The following is a 17,300-nucleotide window of genomic DNA, read 5'->3' on the forward strand; positions in this document are numbered from 1 at the left end:
GTATTAAGTTTTGGGTTATTGTTATTATCATTCCACTCCACTGTGCTACTATCGATAGCTTTTCTTAATGCTGACAAGACTCTCTTTTAAACTACCCAGGAAAACAGTTTCAACCATCCTGTTCACAGTCGGTGTTTTAGTCTTATCTTTGTTCCTGTGTGCGTTGACAACGAGACAGTAAATCTCAACCGTCCAGGTTTCTGTCCCGCACTGTTTCTTATCTCTTTTCCCTGTTCAGGGTACAAGAAATACAGTTTATCGTACCCAAGCCACTATCGTTTGCAGACCTTCTAGTGCAGCAATAGGAAGTAACATTTGTATCTTTCAAGGAAACAATAACTTATATAACACACAGATAACTTTCAGATGCTTAAGGGTTTAGTTTACTTACCTGGTCACTGCCAGCTCTTTAATCCCTTAGTAGATCACCTACAGATTCTGTGCATAACTGTTTAACCGCCCATCCATGAGACTTGTCCTTCAGGACCAGAGTCTCCCCCCAAGCTTTCTCTTGCCGGATCACTATCCTCAGCAAGGTTGCACTTCGTGCTCGACTATCTGATCCTTACCAGACTTAGTATTTTCGTGTTTTTTTTCCTCTTTCTCTCTCTGCCTGTCTCTACAGCAGATATTTTTGCCAACCCCCTTCCCTTTTCCCTGGAGACCCTTTTCCAGTTAGGGAAGGTGGTTATATGCAGTTTTGATAACTGACTTTCTTTTCCAATTCCCTCTCGGGAGTTGCCAACACTATCATAAGTATTTATTTATTGGAATATTTTTTAATGCACATATAAAATAGAAATAAATACTATTAAGTTTTTTCTTTTTAAAAACAAACAGTCTTCCATTGTTATCTTAATTCTGTCTTTTTACCACAGTAAGATTTCAATATTTACATTTTTCCCGGGGTCATCACATCTCCCCCGCCTGAGATTGGACATCGTCCCGATGTCTGATGTTCTCAAACAGCCCCGGATAAGCTTGCTTAAGAAGCTCCTCATCTTCCCAAGTGGCCTCGTCAGGCCTATAGTGCTGCCACTACACTTTAACTTAGGTAATAACTCGCTTCCGCAGCTGTACTTCTCTCCGGTCGAGAATGCTCAGCGGCTCGACCAGGACCTCTCCTTCCGGTTCGACCTGCAACCATCAACAGTACCAGTCATTTATCTCCAAAATACATTTTCAATTAGTTAAACTGAAATCAGTTCTTACCCGTATATCTTGCCATTTGATCACATGCTTAGGGTCGTAAATGTATTTTTTAAGCATGGAAACATGGAAGACATTATGGATTCTAATGTGGCTTGGCAGGGCAAGCTGGTAGGCTACCAACCCAACTCTTGCCAAGACCTGGAAAGGTCCAAAATAGCGAGGTGCAAGTTTGGCGCAACCGCTCCATTGCAGGGTACTTTTCCTGGCTTGAATTCTTACGTAAACATGGTCGCCGACCTGGTACTCTTTGAACCTTCTTTTCCGATCTGCAAAGCTCTTTTGTCGGTCTTGGGCAGCCTTTAAATTAGTCCGCACCCTTTTTACCATGTCCTCCATTTCTTTGAGCATTTCTGGCCCCAATCTCAATTTGTCCTCAGGGCCACTCCAACTTGAGGGTGTACGGCATTTCCGTCCGTACAAGACCTCAAAGGGAGTCATTTGCAATGATGTGTGATATCCGTTGTTATAAGCGAATTCAACCAAATGTAAATATTCTTCCCATTGAGTCGGTTTCTGCATCACGCATGCTCTTAACATGTCTTCTACTACTTGATTCACTCGTTCAGTCTGTCCATCGGTCTGGGGATGATAAGCTGTACTGAAATTCAGCTGTGTACCCAGTTCGGTAAACAATGCTTTCCAGAAGGTTGACGTGAATTTTACATCTCGATCGGATATTATTGTCTTCGGGAGCCCATGCAGTTTGAACACATTCTGCATAAAAATGTGTGCAATTTGCACAGCTCTATAGGTAGATTGCACTGGTATAAAGTGCACTGCCTTACTTAATTTGTCTACTACGACCATAATAGAATCATTGTGCTTCTTTGTCCTAGGCAGCCCAGTTGTGAAATCCATGGATATGGTTTCCCATTTCCATTCTGGAATGGGCAAAGGTTGCAATAACCCCGCCGGATGTAGATGTTCTGCTTTGATCTGCTGACATTCCGAACACCGCGCTAATTATTCAGCTACATTCTTTTTCATTCCAGGCCAATAGTATTCTTTCCGAAGTGTAGTGAGCATCTTCTGGTATCCGGGATGACCTGCGTAGTGGCTGATATGAAACTCGTCCAAAACCAGATTTTTAAGACTATTTTTATTAGGTACATACAACCTCTTTTTATAGAGCAGCATTCCATCCTCATCTATCTCATACCCCTGCTGATTTTCTTTGCTGGAAAGTTGTAACTGCTATTTTATTTGCTGGTATTCGGCATCTTGATCTGCGACTGTTTTTATTATTTCTTGCAAGGGATTCTTCCATTTCCTGGACGAAATTTCATATAAACATTGCAGCTTCCGACTCAGTGTGTCAGCCACGAGGTTTTCCCTTCCTTTCAAATGCTTAATATCAAAATCAAATCCACTTAAGAAATCTGCCCAACGGGCTTGCCTTGTATTCAGGGTGGGCTGACTGAAGTAATTTGTCAAACTGTGATGATCTGTTAACAACAGAAATTTTCTTCCCAGAAGATAATGCTGCCACATTTTTAGTGCATGTATGACGGCTGCTAATTCTAAGTCGTAGGCAGAATATTTCTGCTCGTGCTCCTTTAGCTTTCTTGATTCATAGGCGATCACTTTCCCCTCTTGCATTAACACACCACCCACGCCTTCTCGGCTTGCATCGGTACATACCACGTAATCCTTATTAGGATCTGCTATACTCAAAATGGGAGCAGAGGTGAGAAAACGCTTAAGTTGCTCAAAGCTTTGCTGACATTCTAAAGTCCATTTGAAAGCCCTTCCTTTCTTTTGCAAGGAAGTAATAGGATATGCTACTCTTGAGAAGCCCTCCACAAATCTTCTATAATAACCGGCCAATCCCATGAAAGACCTGATATCTGCCACATCTTTAGGTACGGGCCATTCCATTATGGTCCTTATTTTTTCAGGGTCTACTGCAATCCCCTCCTTTGTGATTACATGACCTAAATACTGTATCACCTCTTTGAAGAAATCACACTTGCTGAATTTAGCATACAGTTGGTGCTCTCGAAGAGTTTGCAGTACCAACCTGAGATGTTCCTCGTGCTCCTCCTTAGTACGGGAGTAAATCAGAATATCATCGATAAATATCAGTACAAATTTATCCAGAAATTTATGGAATACACTATTCATTAAACACATAAAAGTGGCGGGTGCATTAGTCAGCCCGAAAGGTAGCACTACAAACTCGTAGTGCCCATATCATGTTCTGAAAGTTGTTTTTGCGATGTCCTCCTCCTTAATTCTAATATGATGGTAACATGATCGCAAATCGATCTTAGAAAATACTGTGGCACCCTTGACTTGATCAAAAAGTTCATCAATCTGAGGTAGGGGATATTTATTTTTTATCGTGAGCTTGTTCAGCTGTCGATAATCTATACACATTCGAAGGGTTCCGTCTTTCTTCCTGACAGATAACACCGGGGCTCCCCATGGAGATACGCTGGGTCGGATATAATTTTTGTCTAGCAATTCCTGTAGTTGCATTTTTAATTCAGTCAACTTGGGTACACTCATTCTGTAAGGTGCTCGGGATATTGGTGCTGCCCCTGGAACCAATTCAATGGTGAAGTCTATATCCCTTTTTGGGGGTAGCCCAGGTATCTCTTCTGGAAATACATCTGCGAATTCTTTTATTACCGGAAGGTTGTCCAGCGTGACCGTTTTATCCTTGGAATCTGCATATCCTACCTGAATGGCATAAATCTGGCATCCTCTTCTGATACACCTAGCTAGCTGTGATGCAGTGATTGGCCGGACCTGCACTGGTCGTTTTATCCCTTGCATCACTTGTTCCTTTCCAAGGTCATCTTTGTAGCAAATGGTTTTCGTCTTGCAGTTTACTAATGCCCAGTGCTTCTCCAGCCAGTCCATCCCAATCAGAACATCGTATGAGCCAAGTGGAAGCACATTTAGATCTGCTACCACTGGCTGTCCTGCTAATGTTAGAGGGCAGCTATTAATCTTTGCCAACACTCGTCTTTTAGCCCCTGTAGCTAGCTGTACCAGCCATGAATTCTTGAATTTTTCAGGTTGTAACTTACATTGTTCTACTATCTTTGGGCTAATATAACTTAAAGTAGCTCCTGGATCAATTAGAACAGCTATAGAAAGGTCTGAAATTTTACCTTCAAATTCCAACATGGTGGGCTGGTACTCCGCCTGACGGTCGTCCAGTGCTGCGTTAATCCTAGGCACGCTGCGTCCCACATCACCAATAGTTGATGCCTCGTGAATCTGGAATATTTGATCGGTTCCCTTCCGTTGCGGGCAGTTTTTGACGTAGTGCGGTCCTCCACAACCCCAGCACTGTATTGGAGGTCTGGTTATTCCTTCGCCCTCCAGCTTGGCAGACTGTTCACTCATTCTGGATTCACCGATTGTCTTGGACCTGAACGATCCTCTTTGTACAGTCCGGCTGTTCTGCCCTTTACTTCCACCCTTAAATCCACCGCTGCGACTTCCTTTACTGTTTCCAACAGTTTTACTACCCCTTTTTTCATTCCATTTCCTATTTGAAGCGTCCCCTTTCTGTTTGTTCTGCTGATAACAGATTTTGGCCTTGCGAATTGCTTCATCCATCGTCCTAGGATTGTCAAACTCAATCCTTTCTCGTATATACATGGGTAAACTACTAACAAATCTTTGCACCTTGGCTTTTTCTTCCTTAAGGTAGGGCACATAACGAAGCAGGGAGGTAAAACGATTAATAAACTCGTCCATAGTCTGCTGTCCCAACCGCAAATCGTGGAATTCCTTTGCCTTTTCATCATAAAAGCGCTCGGTCAGATATCTTTCTTTGAAGTATTTCTGAAACTTTTCCCACGTGATGGTTCGTTCGCTTACCCCCTTGACGATTTTGACCTCTTCCCACCACAGGGTTGCTTTCCCTTGTAACTGAAAGATGGCCAATCGTGCCTTCAGGTTATGGTCGTATTCATACAGCTGGAAATATTTGTTCATGTTAATTAGCCATGCTTCAGCCGCTTCCTCTTGTTCCCCATCAAAGTGTGGGGGTTTAATCTTCCGAAATTCTCCCTGTAACTCCACCCTTTGACGTTTTGAGGTCTGCTGTTCGGATGCATTATCAGATTGATCCTCTCCTTCTTCCGATTTTTCAGGTTCTGCTTGATAATGTTGCTCCTCCGTCATTCTCTGTTGTTCTGCACTGGGATTGGCTAATGGCGGGTTCTGCCTTTCAGACAAACTCTTTAAAATTCTTTCTTGCTCCATTGTCAATCGCGCATTATCCTCTCGCAACCGAGCCATCTCATTTTTCAGTTCCTGGACTGTTTCTAATATGGCTAAATTTGTGCTCCGTGTCTCTTCGCCAAGCTGTACCCACAGCTCTGGGTTATCCCTAGGATTTGTTGCAGGTTCCTGGCCTGCTATCGTTCTGTGCGGAGCACTGCTAGCTCTCTGCATAATTACTGCCACTTATCTAGCGTCTCGTTGTTGTTGTTCTTCTTCTTTTTTGCCTAAAATAAAGTCAGTAAATATTCGACACTATTAGTTATTTGTACATCTTAGTACCCAAAAGGGAAAGAAAAAAAAACGTTGTGTTTTCTTCCACAATTTAACATGTTAAGACTTGTCCCAGAGGTCACAGTATGGAAACCTCTGCTCTGATACCAATTTGTCACATACCCGAACCCATATAATATAAATATATAAAAAAAAAATTACGATAAGGTTACAACACCATTACTGTTATGGTTCTTGGTTAGCATGGACCGATAAGGGTCATGTAATATATTCATGGGCTGATAATATTTATGTATGTTATATTTGTTCGACCTAATGTACCGCTCCAATCCATATGTGAAACCCACCGTATAAACCTAAGTGCTGCAGAATTTAGCAACCCGAGACAGCTCTGACTGACAGCACCGCTGGCACCATCCGCAGTGGACATATGGACGCGGCATTTAATTCCGCCGGCCTGTTCACGTGAAGGGGTGTGGTCTGGTGTTAGAGAATTACCGCCTGATTTTGCCGCCTCATTCAACGGTGAGGATGATCCAGAGTGGATCCGAGGGTGGTGATGCCCCCTCGACATCACTTCCGGAGATCGATGCTATATAGACTTTTCTCTTCTCGATTCTTCGAGTTTTTCGGCATAGCTCGGCGACCCTGCTGTTATCCACTCCACCACGCCACAGCCAGTGGATTGATTGGAGACCTTGCACTGAGCGAACACCCCCCCCTCTGCCCAGCGCGCATCCTCATCGCCGAGCGTCCGTTCTGTGTATTATATACATCCGTGACGAATTCTGGGGTAAGTGTTGCAGTCGTTAACATATGAGTTTTTGTTCTTTTGAGTTTATCGTTCTCGGTTCTCATGATTTCTCCCTTAGGAAAACAGGGCTAACGATTATCCTCTGCCGTTTAATGCATGAACGCAGCTGTCCGCTTCTGAGTTCGATTCAGGCAAGGAGGTCCTCTTTCAAGGCTATGGTATGCCGACGATTCAACAGGTGCGACCCTTCTCAGCTTTCTTTTTGTTGCATGTATTTAAATCTGGGTTAATGATTTCCCTTCGTTTTTGTTCTTCTATCTGTCGGCAGAGGGTCTCCCCTGTGCCTGGCCGTAGCCCCAACCTTACTCTTCCATGGTTGGACGTAGATGGCGACGGGAGGTTCTTCATTGACCTATTCCAAATCTTCTTGGTTTCGTGATATGGGTTCCAGAGAAACCCTAACGCTTCCAACGGTTCTGGGTTGGAAAGCTTATTAGATTATAAGAGCTGTAGTTCAATCTTTAAATTGTTGTAGTTTTGAACTGTATATTGCATATGAATCTTGAGTTAATTCCGAATGCGACTCTATTGGTTACAGACGTTGGGTTCCAGACCCACTTGCTTCCGGAAACCGGATTGTTACAGCCTTGCGGCCATATCTATTTTGGCTTTAAATCTCTGTATTTATTCTCATGTCAGTTTGCGAGTTTTTTCTTTGTTTAAAAAGAATTGTATGGGTTCTGTCACCCGAATACTGCACAGATTTGCAATAAAGATCACTGTTCGGGAAATGTATTGATTATTCTTCTGGTGTTTGGTAGAGATTTACGTATGTTTGTATATGCTCGTTCAGCAAGGCTCTCATTACATGTTTTATGAGTATTTACGGATGCTTCACGGTAAAGTAGTGATCTCGGTCGTTTTGACCTTATGCCTGCTGTGTATAAGTGAATGATTGATCATTTTTGTTCATACCAACGAGTCTGGATGGTTTCTCGGTTCCCTAGCTCGTTATATATATCACTGTTTTTTTTAAATAATTCTTTGTGTTAACAGTCTAGCTGCTGCTCGGCCTTTTTTTTAGATTTGCTTAAATGATGGCCTAAATAAAGTTTCGATTCCTGCTCCATGAGATTTCGGTTTCCGGGTGTGCGGTCGTATTTCAGGTATTCACCACATATTTAGGTACTCATCATTCACAATATGATTGCGGAGCTTGTTCTATACCGCAGGAGCTTACCCGGCTCTAAGGGTTATGTTTTATTCCTTACTTTCTTGACTTACCTTATTTCCTGAGTTCGGTACAAATCTCGGGAAGATACTATTTTTTTCGTGTATTAAGTTTTGGGTTATTGTTATTATCATTCCACTCCACTGTGCTACTATCGATAGCTTTTCGTAATGCTGACAAGACTCTCTTTTAAACTACCCAGGAAAACAGTTTCAACCATCCTGTTCACAGTCGGTGTTTTAGTCTCATCTTTGTTCCTGTGTGCGTTGACAACGAGACAGTAAATCTCAACCGTCCAGGTTTTTGTCCCGCACTGTTTCTTATCTCTTTTCCCTGTTCAGGGTACAAGAAATACAGTTTATCGTACCCAAGCCACTATCGTTTGCAGACCTTCTAGTGCAGCAATCGGAAGTAACATTTGTATCTTTCAAGGAAACAATAACTTATATAACACACAGATAACTTTCAGATGCTTAAGGGTTTAGTTTACTTACCTGGTCACTGCCAGCTCTTTAATCCCTTAGTAGATCACCTGCAGATTCTGTGCATAACTGTTTAACCGCCCATCCATGAGACTTGTCCTTCAGGACCAGAGTCTCCCCCCAAGCTTTCTCTTGCCGGATCACTATCCTCAGCAAGGTTGCACTTCGTGCTCGACTATCTGATCCTTACCAGACTTAGTCTTTTCGTGTTTTTTTCCTCTTTCTCTCTCTGCCTGTCTCTACAGCACAGATTTTTGCCAACCCCCTTCCCTTTTCCCTGGAGACCCTTTTCCAGTTAGGGAAGGTGGTTATATGCAGTTTTGATAACTGACTTTCTTTTCCAATTCCCTCTCGGGAGTTGCCAACACTATCATAAGTATTTCTTTATTGGAATATTTTTTAATGCACATATAAAATAGAAAGAAATACTATTAAGGTTTTTCTTTTTAAAAACAAACAGTCTTCCATTGTTATCTTAATTCTGTCTTTTTACCACAGTAAAATTTAAATATTTACATTTTTCCCGGGGTCATCACATCATATATTCTAAATAAAATTAGATATGAATATTATTAAACAAAAGTTTTCCTCACAGTGACCCGAATGATAGGTCCTAGATTTTTAGAGTTGTTAGTTACCTAATTAATAACTAATAGTTAATAAAGTTCGTTTCCTAGTGATACAAATAATTTTTTAATAATTAATTAAAAAAAATAAATCAGGAGTCATTTGAACCAGATTGTCTAGCTAACCTAAAATCCATATATTATATTTTCCCAACCACGAATTGAATTCATTTTTATTACAAATGCACAATTTAATATCATTTATTATACTAATTGGTTAACAATATTTTATAAAAATAATATTTGAAAAAAAAATACTTTAATTTATAAAATAATATAAACAAACTCCTCCGCATAAAATTGAGAATATTTTTTCAAACTTTTTATTTCGGTATATTTGAAAAAATAGTACATTAACTTATAAAATAGTATAAACAAACTTTCACATAAAATTGAGAATATATTTTTAAACTTTTTATTTCGATGAAAGTTTAAGTGGCAAAAAATGCAAATATAGAATGCTATCCAATATTATTTTTTTAATTTAATATTTATTAAAATAGTTTTTATATTTAATATAAAAAATAACACATATTTAATAATAAAAAATAAAAATAAAGGAAATGGACGCCTTGCATTGAAAATTACGAATCGCAAAAAAATTTAACAATTTTTTTAACAAATTGGTTTTGGTATGGAAATAGAAAAGTGTCCAGATCCAAATCCATCAAAATCGTTTCGATATGTAACTTTAGCAGTATTTTAGATTTGGGAAAACGTCAAAGACATTAACAACATTCGGCTAATTTATTGGTTTGATTCAAGTGATTAAAGTGCAACTTACAGCGCTGTTTATTAATTGTGAGTGGGTGGTTTCAATGCTTTCTCTCGAGTGGGCTTTATGGTTTATTTGTTGTATTTTTAAAAGTTTAGAGTGAATTTTTTAAAATAATTGATTTATAGTAGTTAGTTTCTATGACTACTTTAAAGTTTTAATAGTATAGATGTACTATTACACTTATGTTATTTATATTAGATGTATTTTATATCTATTAATATTTACTCATGATTTAATTTATTTAACGACCAAATTTAATCAGTTTAAAAAAATTATTTATTAAAACATTATTATATTTAATAAGAAATTTTTAACCCAAATCTAAATATGCCCAATTCAAATATATATGCTCTATCTTAGAATTTATATATCTTGGGTTTATAGTATTAGTCTCTTGGGTTTAATATTATTCTCTTGGGTTTATAATCCCTTGGGGTTTTAGTATTAATCCCTTGTATTTATTATTCCATTGGGTTCATAATATCAGTCCCTTGGGTTTGTTATTTCCTTGGATTTGTAATATCAATCATAGTAAACCATGTTCAATCATAGCCAGCCATGGTCAACCATGATCAAATGTCACAGTGTGGTAATGATTGTCTCAATATGAAAATCAACTATGGTAAACCATGTTCTAACGTTACACTGTGACAAATATTGTCTCGATATGAAAATAAATCATGGTCAAGCATGGTCAACCATCATCCAACAGCGCATTGTGACAACGATTGTCTCAAAATGGAAATCAACCATGGTCAACCATCATCCAACAGCGCATTGTGACAACGATTGTCTCAAAATGGAAATCAACCATGGTCAACCATGTTTATTTTAGGATTTATAATATTTAACTTACGATTTATATACCTCGGTTTCATAATTTTTATCCCTTGAGTTTATTATTCCCTTGGGTTTATAATATTAATCCTTTGGGTTTTTTAATCTAAGGGTTCATATTCCTAGGGTTTAATATTATTGTCTCAACATGAGAATCAACCATGATCCAATGTCGCATTGTGACAAAAATTCTCTCGATTTCAAAATCAAGCATGGTCAACAATGGTGTAACGTCACATTGTGAAAATCAACCATGGTCTAACGTCAAGGATTATCTGAATATGAAAATCAACCATGGTCAACGATGTTTATTTTAGTGCTTATAATATTTATCTTAGGGTTTATCTACCTTGGGTTTATAATATTAGTGCCTTGGGATTAATATTATTCAACCATGGTCAACCATGGTCCAGCGTCACATTGTGACAAACACTGTTTCAATATGAAAACCAATCATTATCTCAATCGTTGTCCAACATCGCATTATGACAAAGATTGTCAAATATGATAATCGTCGCCATCCATAGTCAACCATGTTCAACAATATTAATATTAATATTTAAATTTTATATTAACAATATAATATTAAATATTAATATTAATATTAAATATGTACACTAATATTAAATATTAACAAAATTTATATTAATAAAATATTATTAATAAATAATTATAATAATTATTAGTTAATTAATCTTGACTAAATTTATTATTAATAATGAATGAATTGTGACAAACATTTTGTTTAGACTATCTCACTCTTTTTCACATTCACTCTCAATGCCATATTATTAGTCACACTTCCAATCTTCTTGCCTTATTAGGTCAGCCCAACTATAACAATTTTGGAGCACTTCTTTTCCTTATTTTTTTATCATAGAAACAAGATTTTAAAGAATCATATTTAGATTATTTTTTTTTTCTTGAAATCTGATAGACCACATTTGTCTTAAAAGACATTAATCATCATGATAAATATTAATTAATAGTAATATTAATAATAATTAATAATAATAATTACATTGTAACGCGTTTCCCTTTTAAAAGAATTCCCCAGCTACCACCATGTCTTGTCGTGCATCATGGGTTTGTGTGTTATATAGTTAAAATAATTTTCAACGTTGATGAAAAACGGAAAATAAGTTGATGAAGAACAGAAAATAACGGTTTAAAATGATCTTGCATTCGTCTCTATGTAACGGTAAGACATTCGCATGGGGTCTCTCACTATAATTGTATAAGATCGTATTTTTGTATGGGAAATGATCACGCTCAATTTTTGGTATGGTTATGATCTTGCTCGAAGGTATTATTACAGTGATCTCACATTTCTAAATTGTTGCTCCAAATTATTTCATTACACAATGTGTATGCATAGTAAGGTATCCTCTGCACTACATCGCATCCTCGGCATTTTCAGTAGTATGATATTGTATTATGGCTCAAATTCTTGTTGGATCACAATCAACAAACAATGTTATTCTACATCATATATTGCGGAGACGTTTGTGAGATCCAACCGTGAATCTCGTATTTTTTTCAATTCATATATATTGCCAACTGAAGCAATATATATTTCCATTTCATAACAATTTGTGTACCCAAAATGCTTCAGGGATCGTCTGCTAGAAAATATGGAGAATACACATTTATTTGGACATGTCCTTCTATTGATCTTGCAAACAGCCCATGGAAATTTCTTTCTGTTGATCTTGTAAGCAACTCACGTCTCATAATTTTAGATGCCTCGTTATGATGGAAAAATTCGAGCAAAAAAAGGGGAAGAGAAAATTCAAGCTTGATTCACCTTCAAATTATACATTCGGCTTCCAGGTTTTTACTCTTCAATTTTCCGTTGTGCTACCACGTTTCCCGAGTCGAGACTACAACTTCTGCATTGGTACAGCAGGTCGTTACTCGCTCAAAATTACTCTCTTGTTCTGTAATTGACTCTGTTGACAGTTAGGGTTAATTTTTTTTCACATTGAAGAAAAATGGCTTCAACCAGCTTTGATGTGCGATTTTGTTTCCATTTTTTCTGTATGGCAAATTCCATGGCCTGTCATGGCCGCATACACTAGAATAATATTTAAATTTAAGGACCGCATCATTTACATATTGTTTTTACTCCAGCAAGGACCTTATGGAGTTATAATTTTGCAACAAATTGCAAATCTACTCATATTTATACTTTTAGTCTAACTATTCATTAATTCCGGGTCTACATGGTTATGTGCGACAGGGAAATCGTGATTAGTGCTTGAGACCTAACTCTTAACCCTTAGAAACTAGGCCAACATCTCGAGAAACATAATGGAAGCACATTCTTCTTTCAAGAGTACATCCTCGGCTCAATTTCACTCCCTCTTATAACGCTTAATTAAAGAATATAATAACAAAATAAAAATAAATACGCAATGATAATAACAGAATACAAATAAACAACGTAACGTTTGCACTCTAAGTTAAAATAGCCTTTCTTTCTGTCTCTGTAGACTTAGTTCTTGTTATAGTTTTTTTCTATTTCTCTTCTGATCCAAGTGGTTGAAAAAAAATTCAAATTTGAAAATCTTGAAAATTCCAAGTTAAATTTAACGATACATATTGCTGTGGACAGGTAAACTACTTTTTATGCTTCCACACAAAAATGACATACTGGTTGCCCATTTGTGTGACATACTGGTTGCCCATGCTTTGTTTGATGTTTAATTTCGTTCTATGTTAATAGAACTATTTTTTTATGCTTCTAAACAAAAAATTATATTGCCCTGAAGAGATAAATTACTTTATGGTTCTACACAAAATTGGCATACTCGTTGTGGATGCTTTTTTTTAATGTTTAATTTCGTTCTATGATAATGGAACTATTTTTCATGCTTCTACACAAAAATGGCATACTTTGTTTTATGTTTAATTTCTGTCTATGTTAATGGAACTACTTTTTGTATGTTCTAAAAGTGGGTATGATGTTAAAGTTTTGTTTTATAATTAAATTCCTTTGATGTGAATGGACATATATCTTTTAATGAATTTTAAAAAACTTATATGGATACATAGAATGGAAATGTTATTTTTTTGAATGAATTTAAAGAGTTTATATCAATGGGATGGAATTTAATGACCTAATATTATATGAGGTAGTGTTGTTTATGATATGAGGTAGCGCTGTAGTTTTAAATATTATAAATAAATTTTATATATTTATTGTAAAATGTTATTTGAATTATTAAATATTATAAATAAATTTTATATATTTATTGTAAAATGTTATTTGAATTATTAAATATATATGATGAAATTATTATTTAAATAAATATTTTTTTTTTAATTTCAATTTTTAATATATATATAATTAATTAATTTTAATGATTAAAAAAATAGACTTTATTTATACAAGTAAATGTTTTTGTTTTTGTTTTTTTTTTTTTTTTAATGGAGAAATATTCATATTATATAAGTTGATAGTAAGTTTAATAGAAAAGTAAGTCTCAAATTTACATATTCAACTTTATAGGTGAGATTAGGTCTTATTTATATATTCATTTACGTTTGATTTCTTTCAATAAAGAATGGATCAATTTTATATATTGCAACATGTTATTACTTAATATTTAGCGAGGTTACTATGATGCAAATATCATAAGTTTGACTAAATGGGTTTAGAATGTCCTTGTATGTATATCAAAAAAGATATTGTTCTTCAAATATCATAAATTTGGCTAAATGAGTTTAGAATGTCTATATAAGAAAATAGGTTATTTTTTTCCCTTATTATACCTTCTCCTTTCAAGGAAGGAGATAAGAAAGGATTTTGACAAAACTTATCCAAATTTATTGATTTAACAATTGTAGTTTTAGATTTGTAACTCTTAAAAGGAAATAACATTTAGATAAGAGATGATCTTACCTTAGTTGATTCATAAAACCCCATCTATCACAATGCCTTCTATGGATTGTTGTAATGGAAATGTCTTTGGTGATCATTGGCTAAGTGAATAATTGTTATAATATAGTGGATATTTTTTTTGGAATTCGTTATTTTAGAAAGAAAAAAATTGAATATACCTCTTGTGTCAGTCTAAATGCCCAAAAGATGTTAAGAAAGGACAAGCAAAGACAAATCCAGTCACCTTAAGAGAAGTAGTAAAAGAGTATAAGCTTTTGATCAAGTGAGGCAGTTCAATATTGAAAAAGAGCATCTTTTTGATCAAATATTTGCTATTGGAACTTGGAAAAGTATCTTTGAAGTTCAATATTGAAAAGGAGCATTTTTTTGATCAAATATTTGTTATTGGAACTTGGAAGAGTATCTTTGAAAATTGAGGCAATCAATGTTGGAAAGTTACATAATATGTAAATTAAATTTCACATAATGTAAGTGATATCTCTTTACCTTCTAACTTTGAATGACATTTGTTTACTAATTTTTGTATTGAATGATCTTCTATATGTCACAATTATTCTCAAATTTAGGCTTAAGGTGTTTCTTTTGCAACTAATAATCATAGTTATACTAGTATATCAACTACCTTTACTAATATAAGTGTGCTAGTTATATTACAAAAAAAAAAAAAAAGAAGAAGAAAGAGAGAGAAAGAAAAAAAGTGAACATAAATCTCAAATACCTATTTTTATATACCATAGAAATATTTCTTCAACTATCTACTTAATAAATAAAAAAAATACGCCTTACTCCTAAATAAATTCGTCTTTCACCATAATTATCGAACTCTTTTACGGTACGTTGAAAATGGAATACGAAGATGTTAGAAACTATTGAGAATTCGTATGTGGGATTATAGAAAACTTAAAAGAATTAATATTTCGTTGAAAATACTTATACGTGTGTCATGTCGATTGGCGGATCCCTCAAGCATCTTGGAGACGTGAACAGCAATAAAGGGAAACCCATGGATTATTTTAACAAGGCTAAACAATTTACTGAGGAACACCCGTTATAAAAGATTCCATTCCATTTTAAATTGGCCCCGTGAGATCAGATTTCAACCCTAGGAATTATGCATATTATGGACGTATGGCATGGCGTCTCCTTAGAATAAAGATTTAATTCTGTTTATATTGATATAATTTATATGACATTCATAGTATTTTCATTGCAATTTATGGATCCTTAGATTAAAATTTTGTTATATTTTTCGTTTATAATAGCATTAATGTTGAATGAATAATTATTGTGAGTTTGTGTTACATTTAATATAAGATAGAAAAATGATTACTCAAATTATCTTAAAACCCCACCCCCATACATATATATATATATATATATATATATATAACCACCAAAACTCATTGAAATTAAATCAAACTTAAATTTATAATTTTATTTCGCATCCATCGATTGGTTAATACCTGGTGTCATAGCCAATTTTTATCTAAGTCCGCCACGACCACAGTTTTTTTAGGTCAGGTTCGGATTAAGTCATTTAATTTTGTTATGCTCCTTGCGCCATTCTTCGACAAGCATCGCTTAGCTTGCTTTATTTCGAAGCCGCTTATAACTGACATTGCTTTATCTTGATGGTTGCTTATAACTTGCATCGCTTTATTCGTTGTAACTTCATTAAATTTAAGGAAAAGTAATAAAAATAGTGGCTCGCTTATGGTCGTTTTCTGCGGATTGTATTGACAACGACCTTTGCACTGGAAAATTATGGCACTCTGAAAAATATGAGACTCCAGCAACTTGTTCAATCAATATAACCATCCGACAAGCTTGTGTATGATCACATTTAAATAATGAAGTATACATATGTATTGGAAGAAGAAGAAGAATATGATAATCAATACAAATGGTCCTGAGAAGGAAATGCAAATGGTGGTATGAAAGAATGAAATCCGTATCCAGTATCATACTAAGAATATGGAGGAACCAGGAAATCCAAACCGGCGAATAAATGTTAAATACAGGGCGCCAATGTTTCAGTATGGTCTGGCTCCAACATAGTTTCCAGGAGGGTAGTAATTGCATGTGATGAACGTGTCACCGCTGTTACATTTTATGACGGCGCATCCAACGTTGGTTGTTGTTCTCCAAACAATCTGAGTGTAGTGCGTGCAGTCTTGACCAGAGCTGCAACTATTATTTGCATAGTTATACCACTTCTTTTCATCCACCCATGCGCCGACTGCATCTGTAGCGTTCCAACCTCTGCCACTCCCCCAGAAGATGTTCTCCCCGAATGGACCCTCGGAATGCTGAAGGAGGCAATCACCTCTTCTTTCCCTTGCGTAAACACGAGCATACGTTGCAAGCTTCACATCCCATTTGAGTGGAGGGACTCCCACTTGTTTTCTCGCCTCGTTCTGCGGGACCAGAAATCCTTGAATGGTTTCACTAATGTTCGCACCTGCTTCCGCAACCATCTGTAAGTAGCAGATTGCAACGCTCAAGAAAGCTACTACAACCAGAAGACACGATGGCTGCCTCAATTTTATGGCAACAATAACAAGGTAGCCGTTAATACTCGACAGATGTAGCCTCGATACTGTTTCCGAAATTGCAGAGAAAACACTTCGGTAGCTGGCTAAAGAAAATGCTTTAGATCGGCCCACAGTTAGCTTGTTTATATACTGTTTATGAAGACAATTAACAGAAAAGCAGGAGAGATTTGTTATAAGAAGGAAGGAGTCAAGAAACAGTAGATGTTGGCGCAAACGTAAGCGGTAAAATACAGGGGATAACCTATCGCAGACATCAGATCCTCCCCACAGCAAAATGTAAGGTACAAAGACGGCCGGTCATAATATTTTTTGTTTGGAACTTCCGACAAGAGCCGGCGGGAAGATATTTTGCTCGTTACGCACGTCGAGTAAAGCCCAAACTATGAACGAAATGAGAAGGCATGCGTCGTTGTTTGACTTTGGCCTATGGAGACACCCT

Source organism: Pinus tabuliformis, chromosome 8 (assembly GCF_031772625.1).
Source record: "Pinus tabuliformis cultivar Carrire ecotype Pingquan chromosome 8, CPIR1, whole genome shotgun sequence".
Lineage (NCBI taxonomy): Eukaryota > Viridiplantae > Streptophyta > Pinopsida > Pinales > Pinaceae > Pinus > Pinus tabuliformis.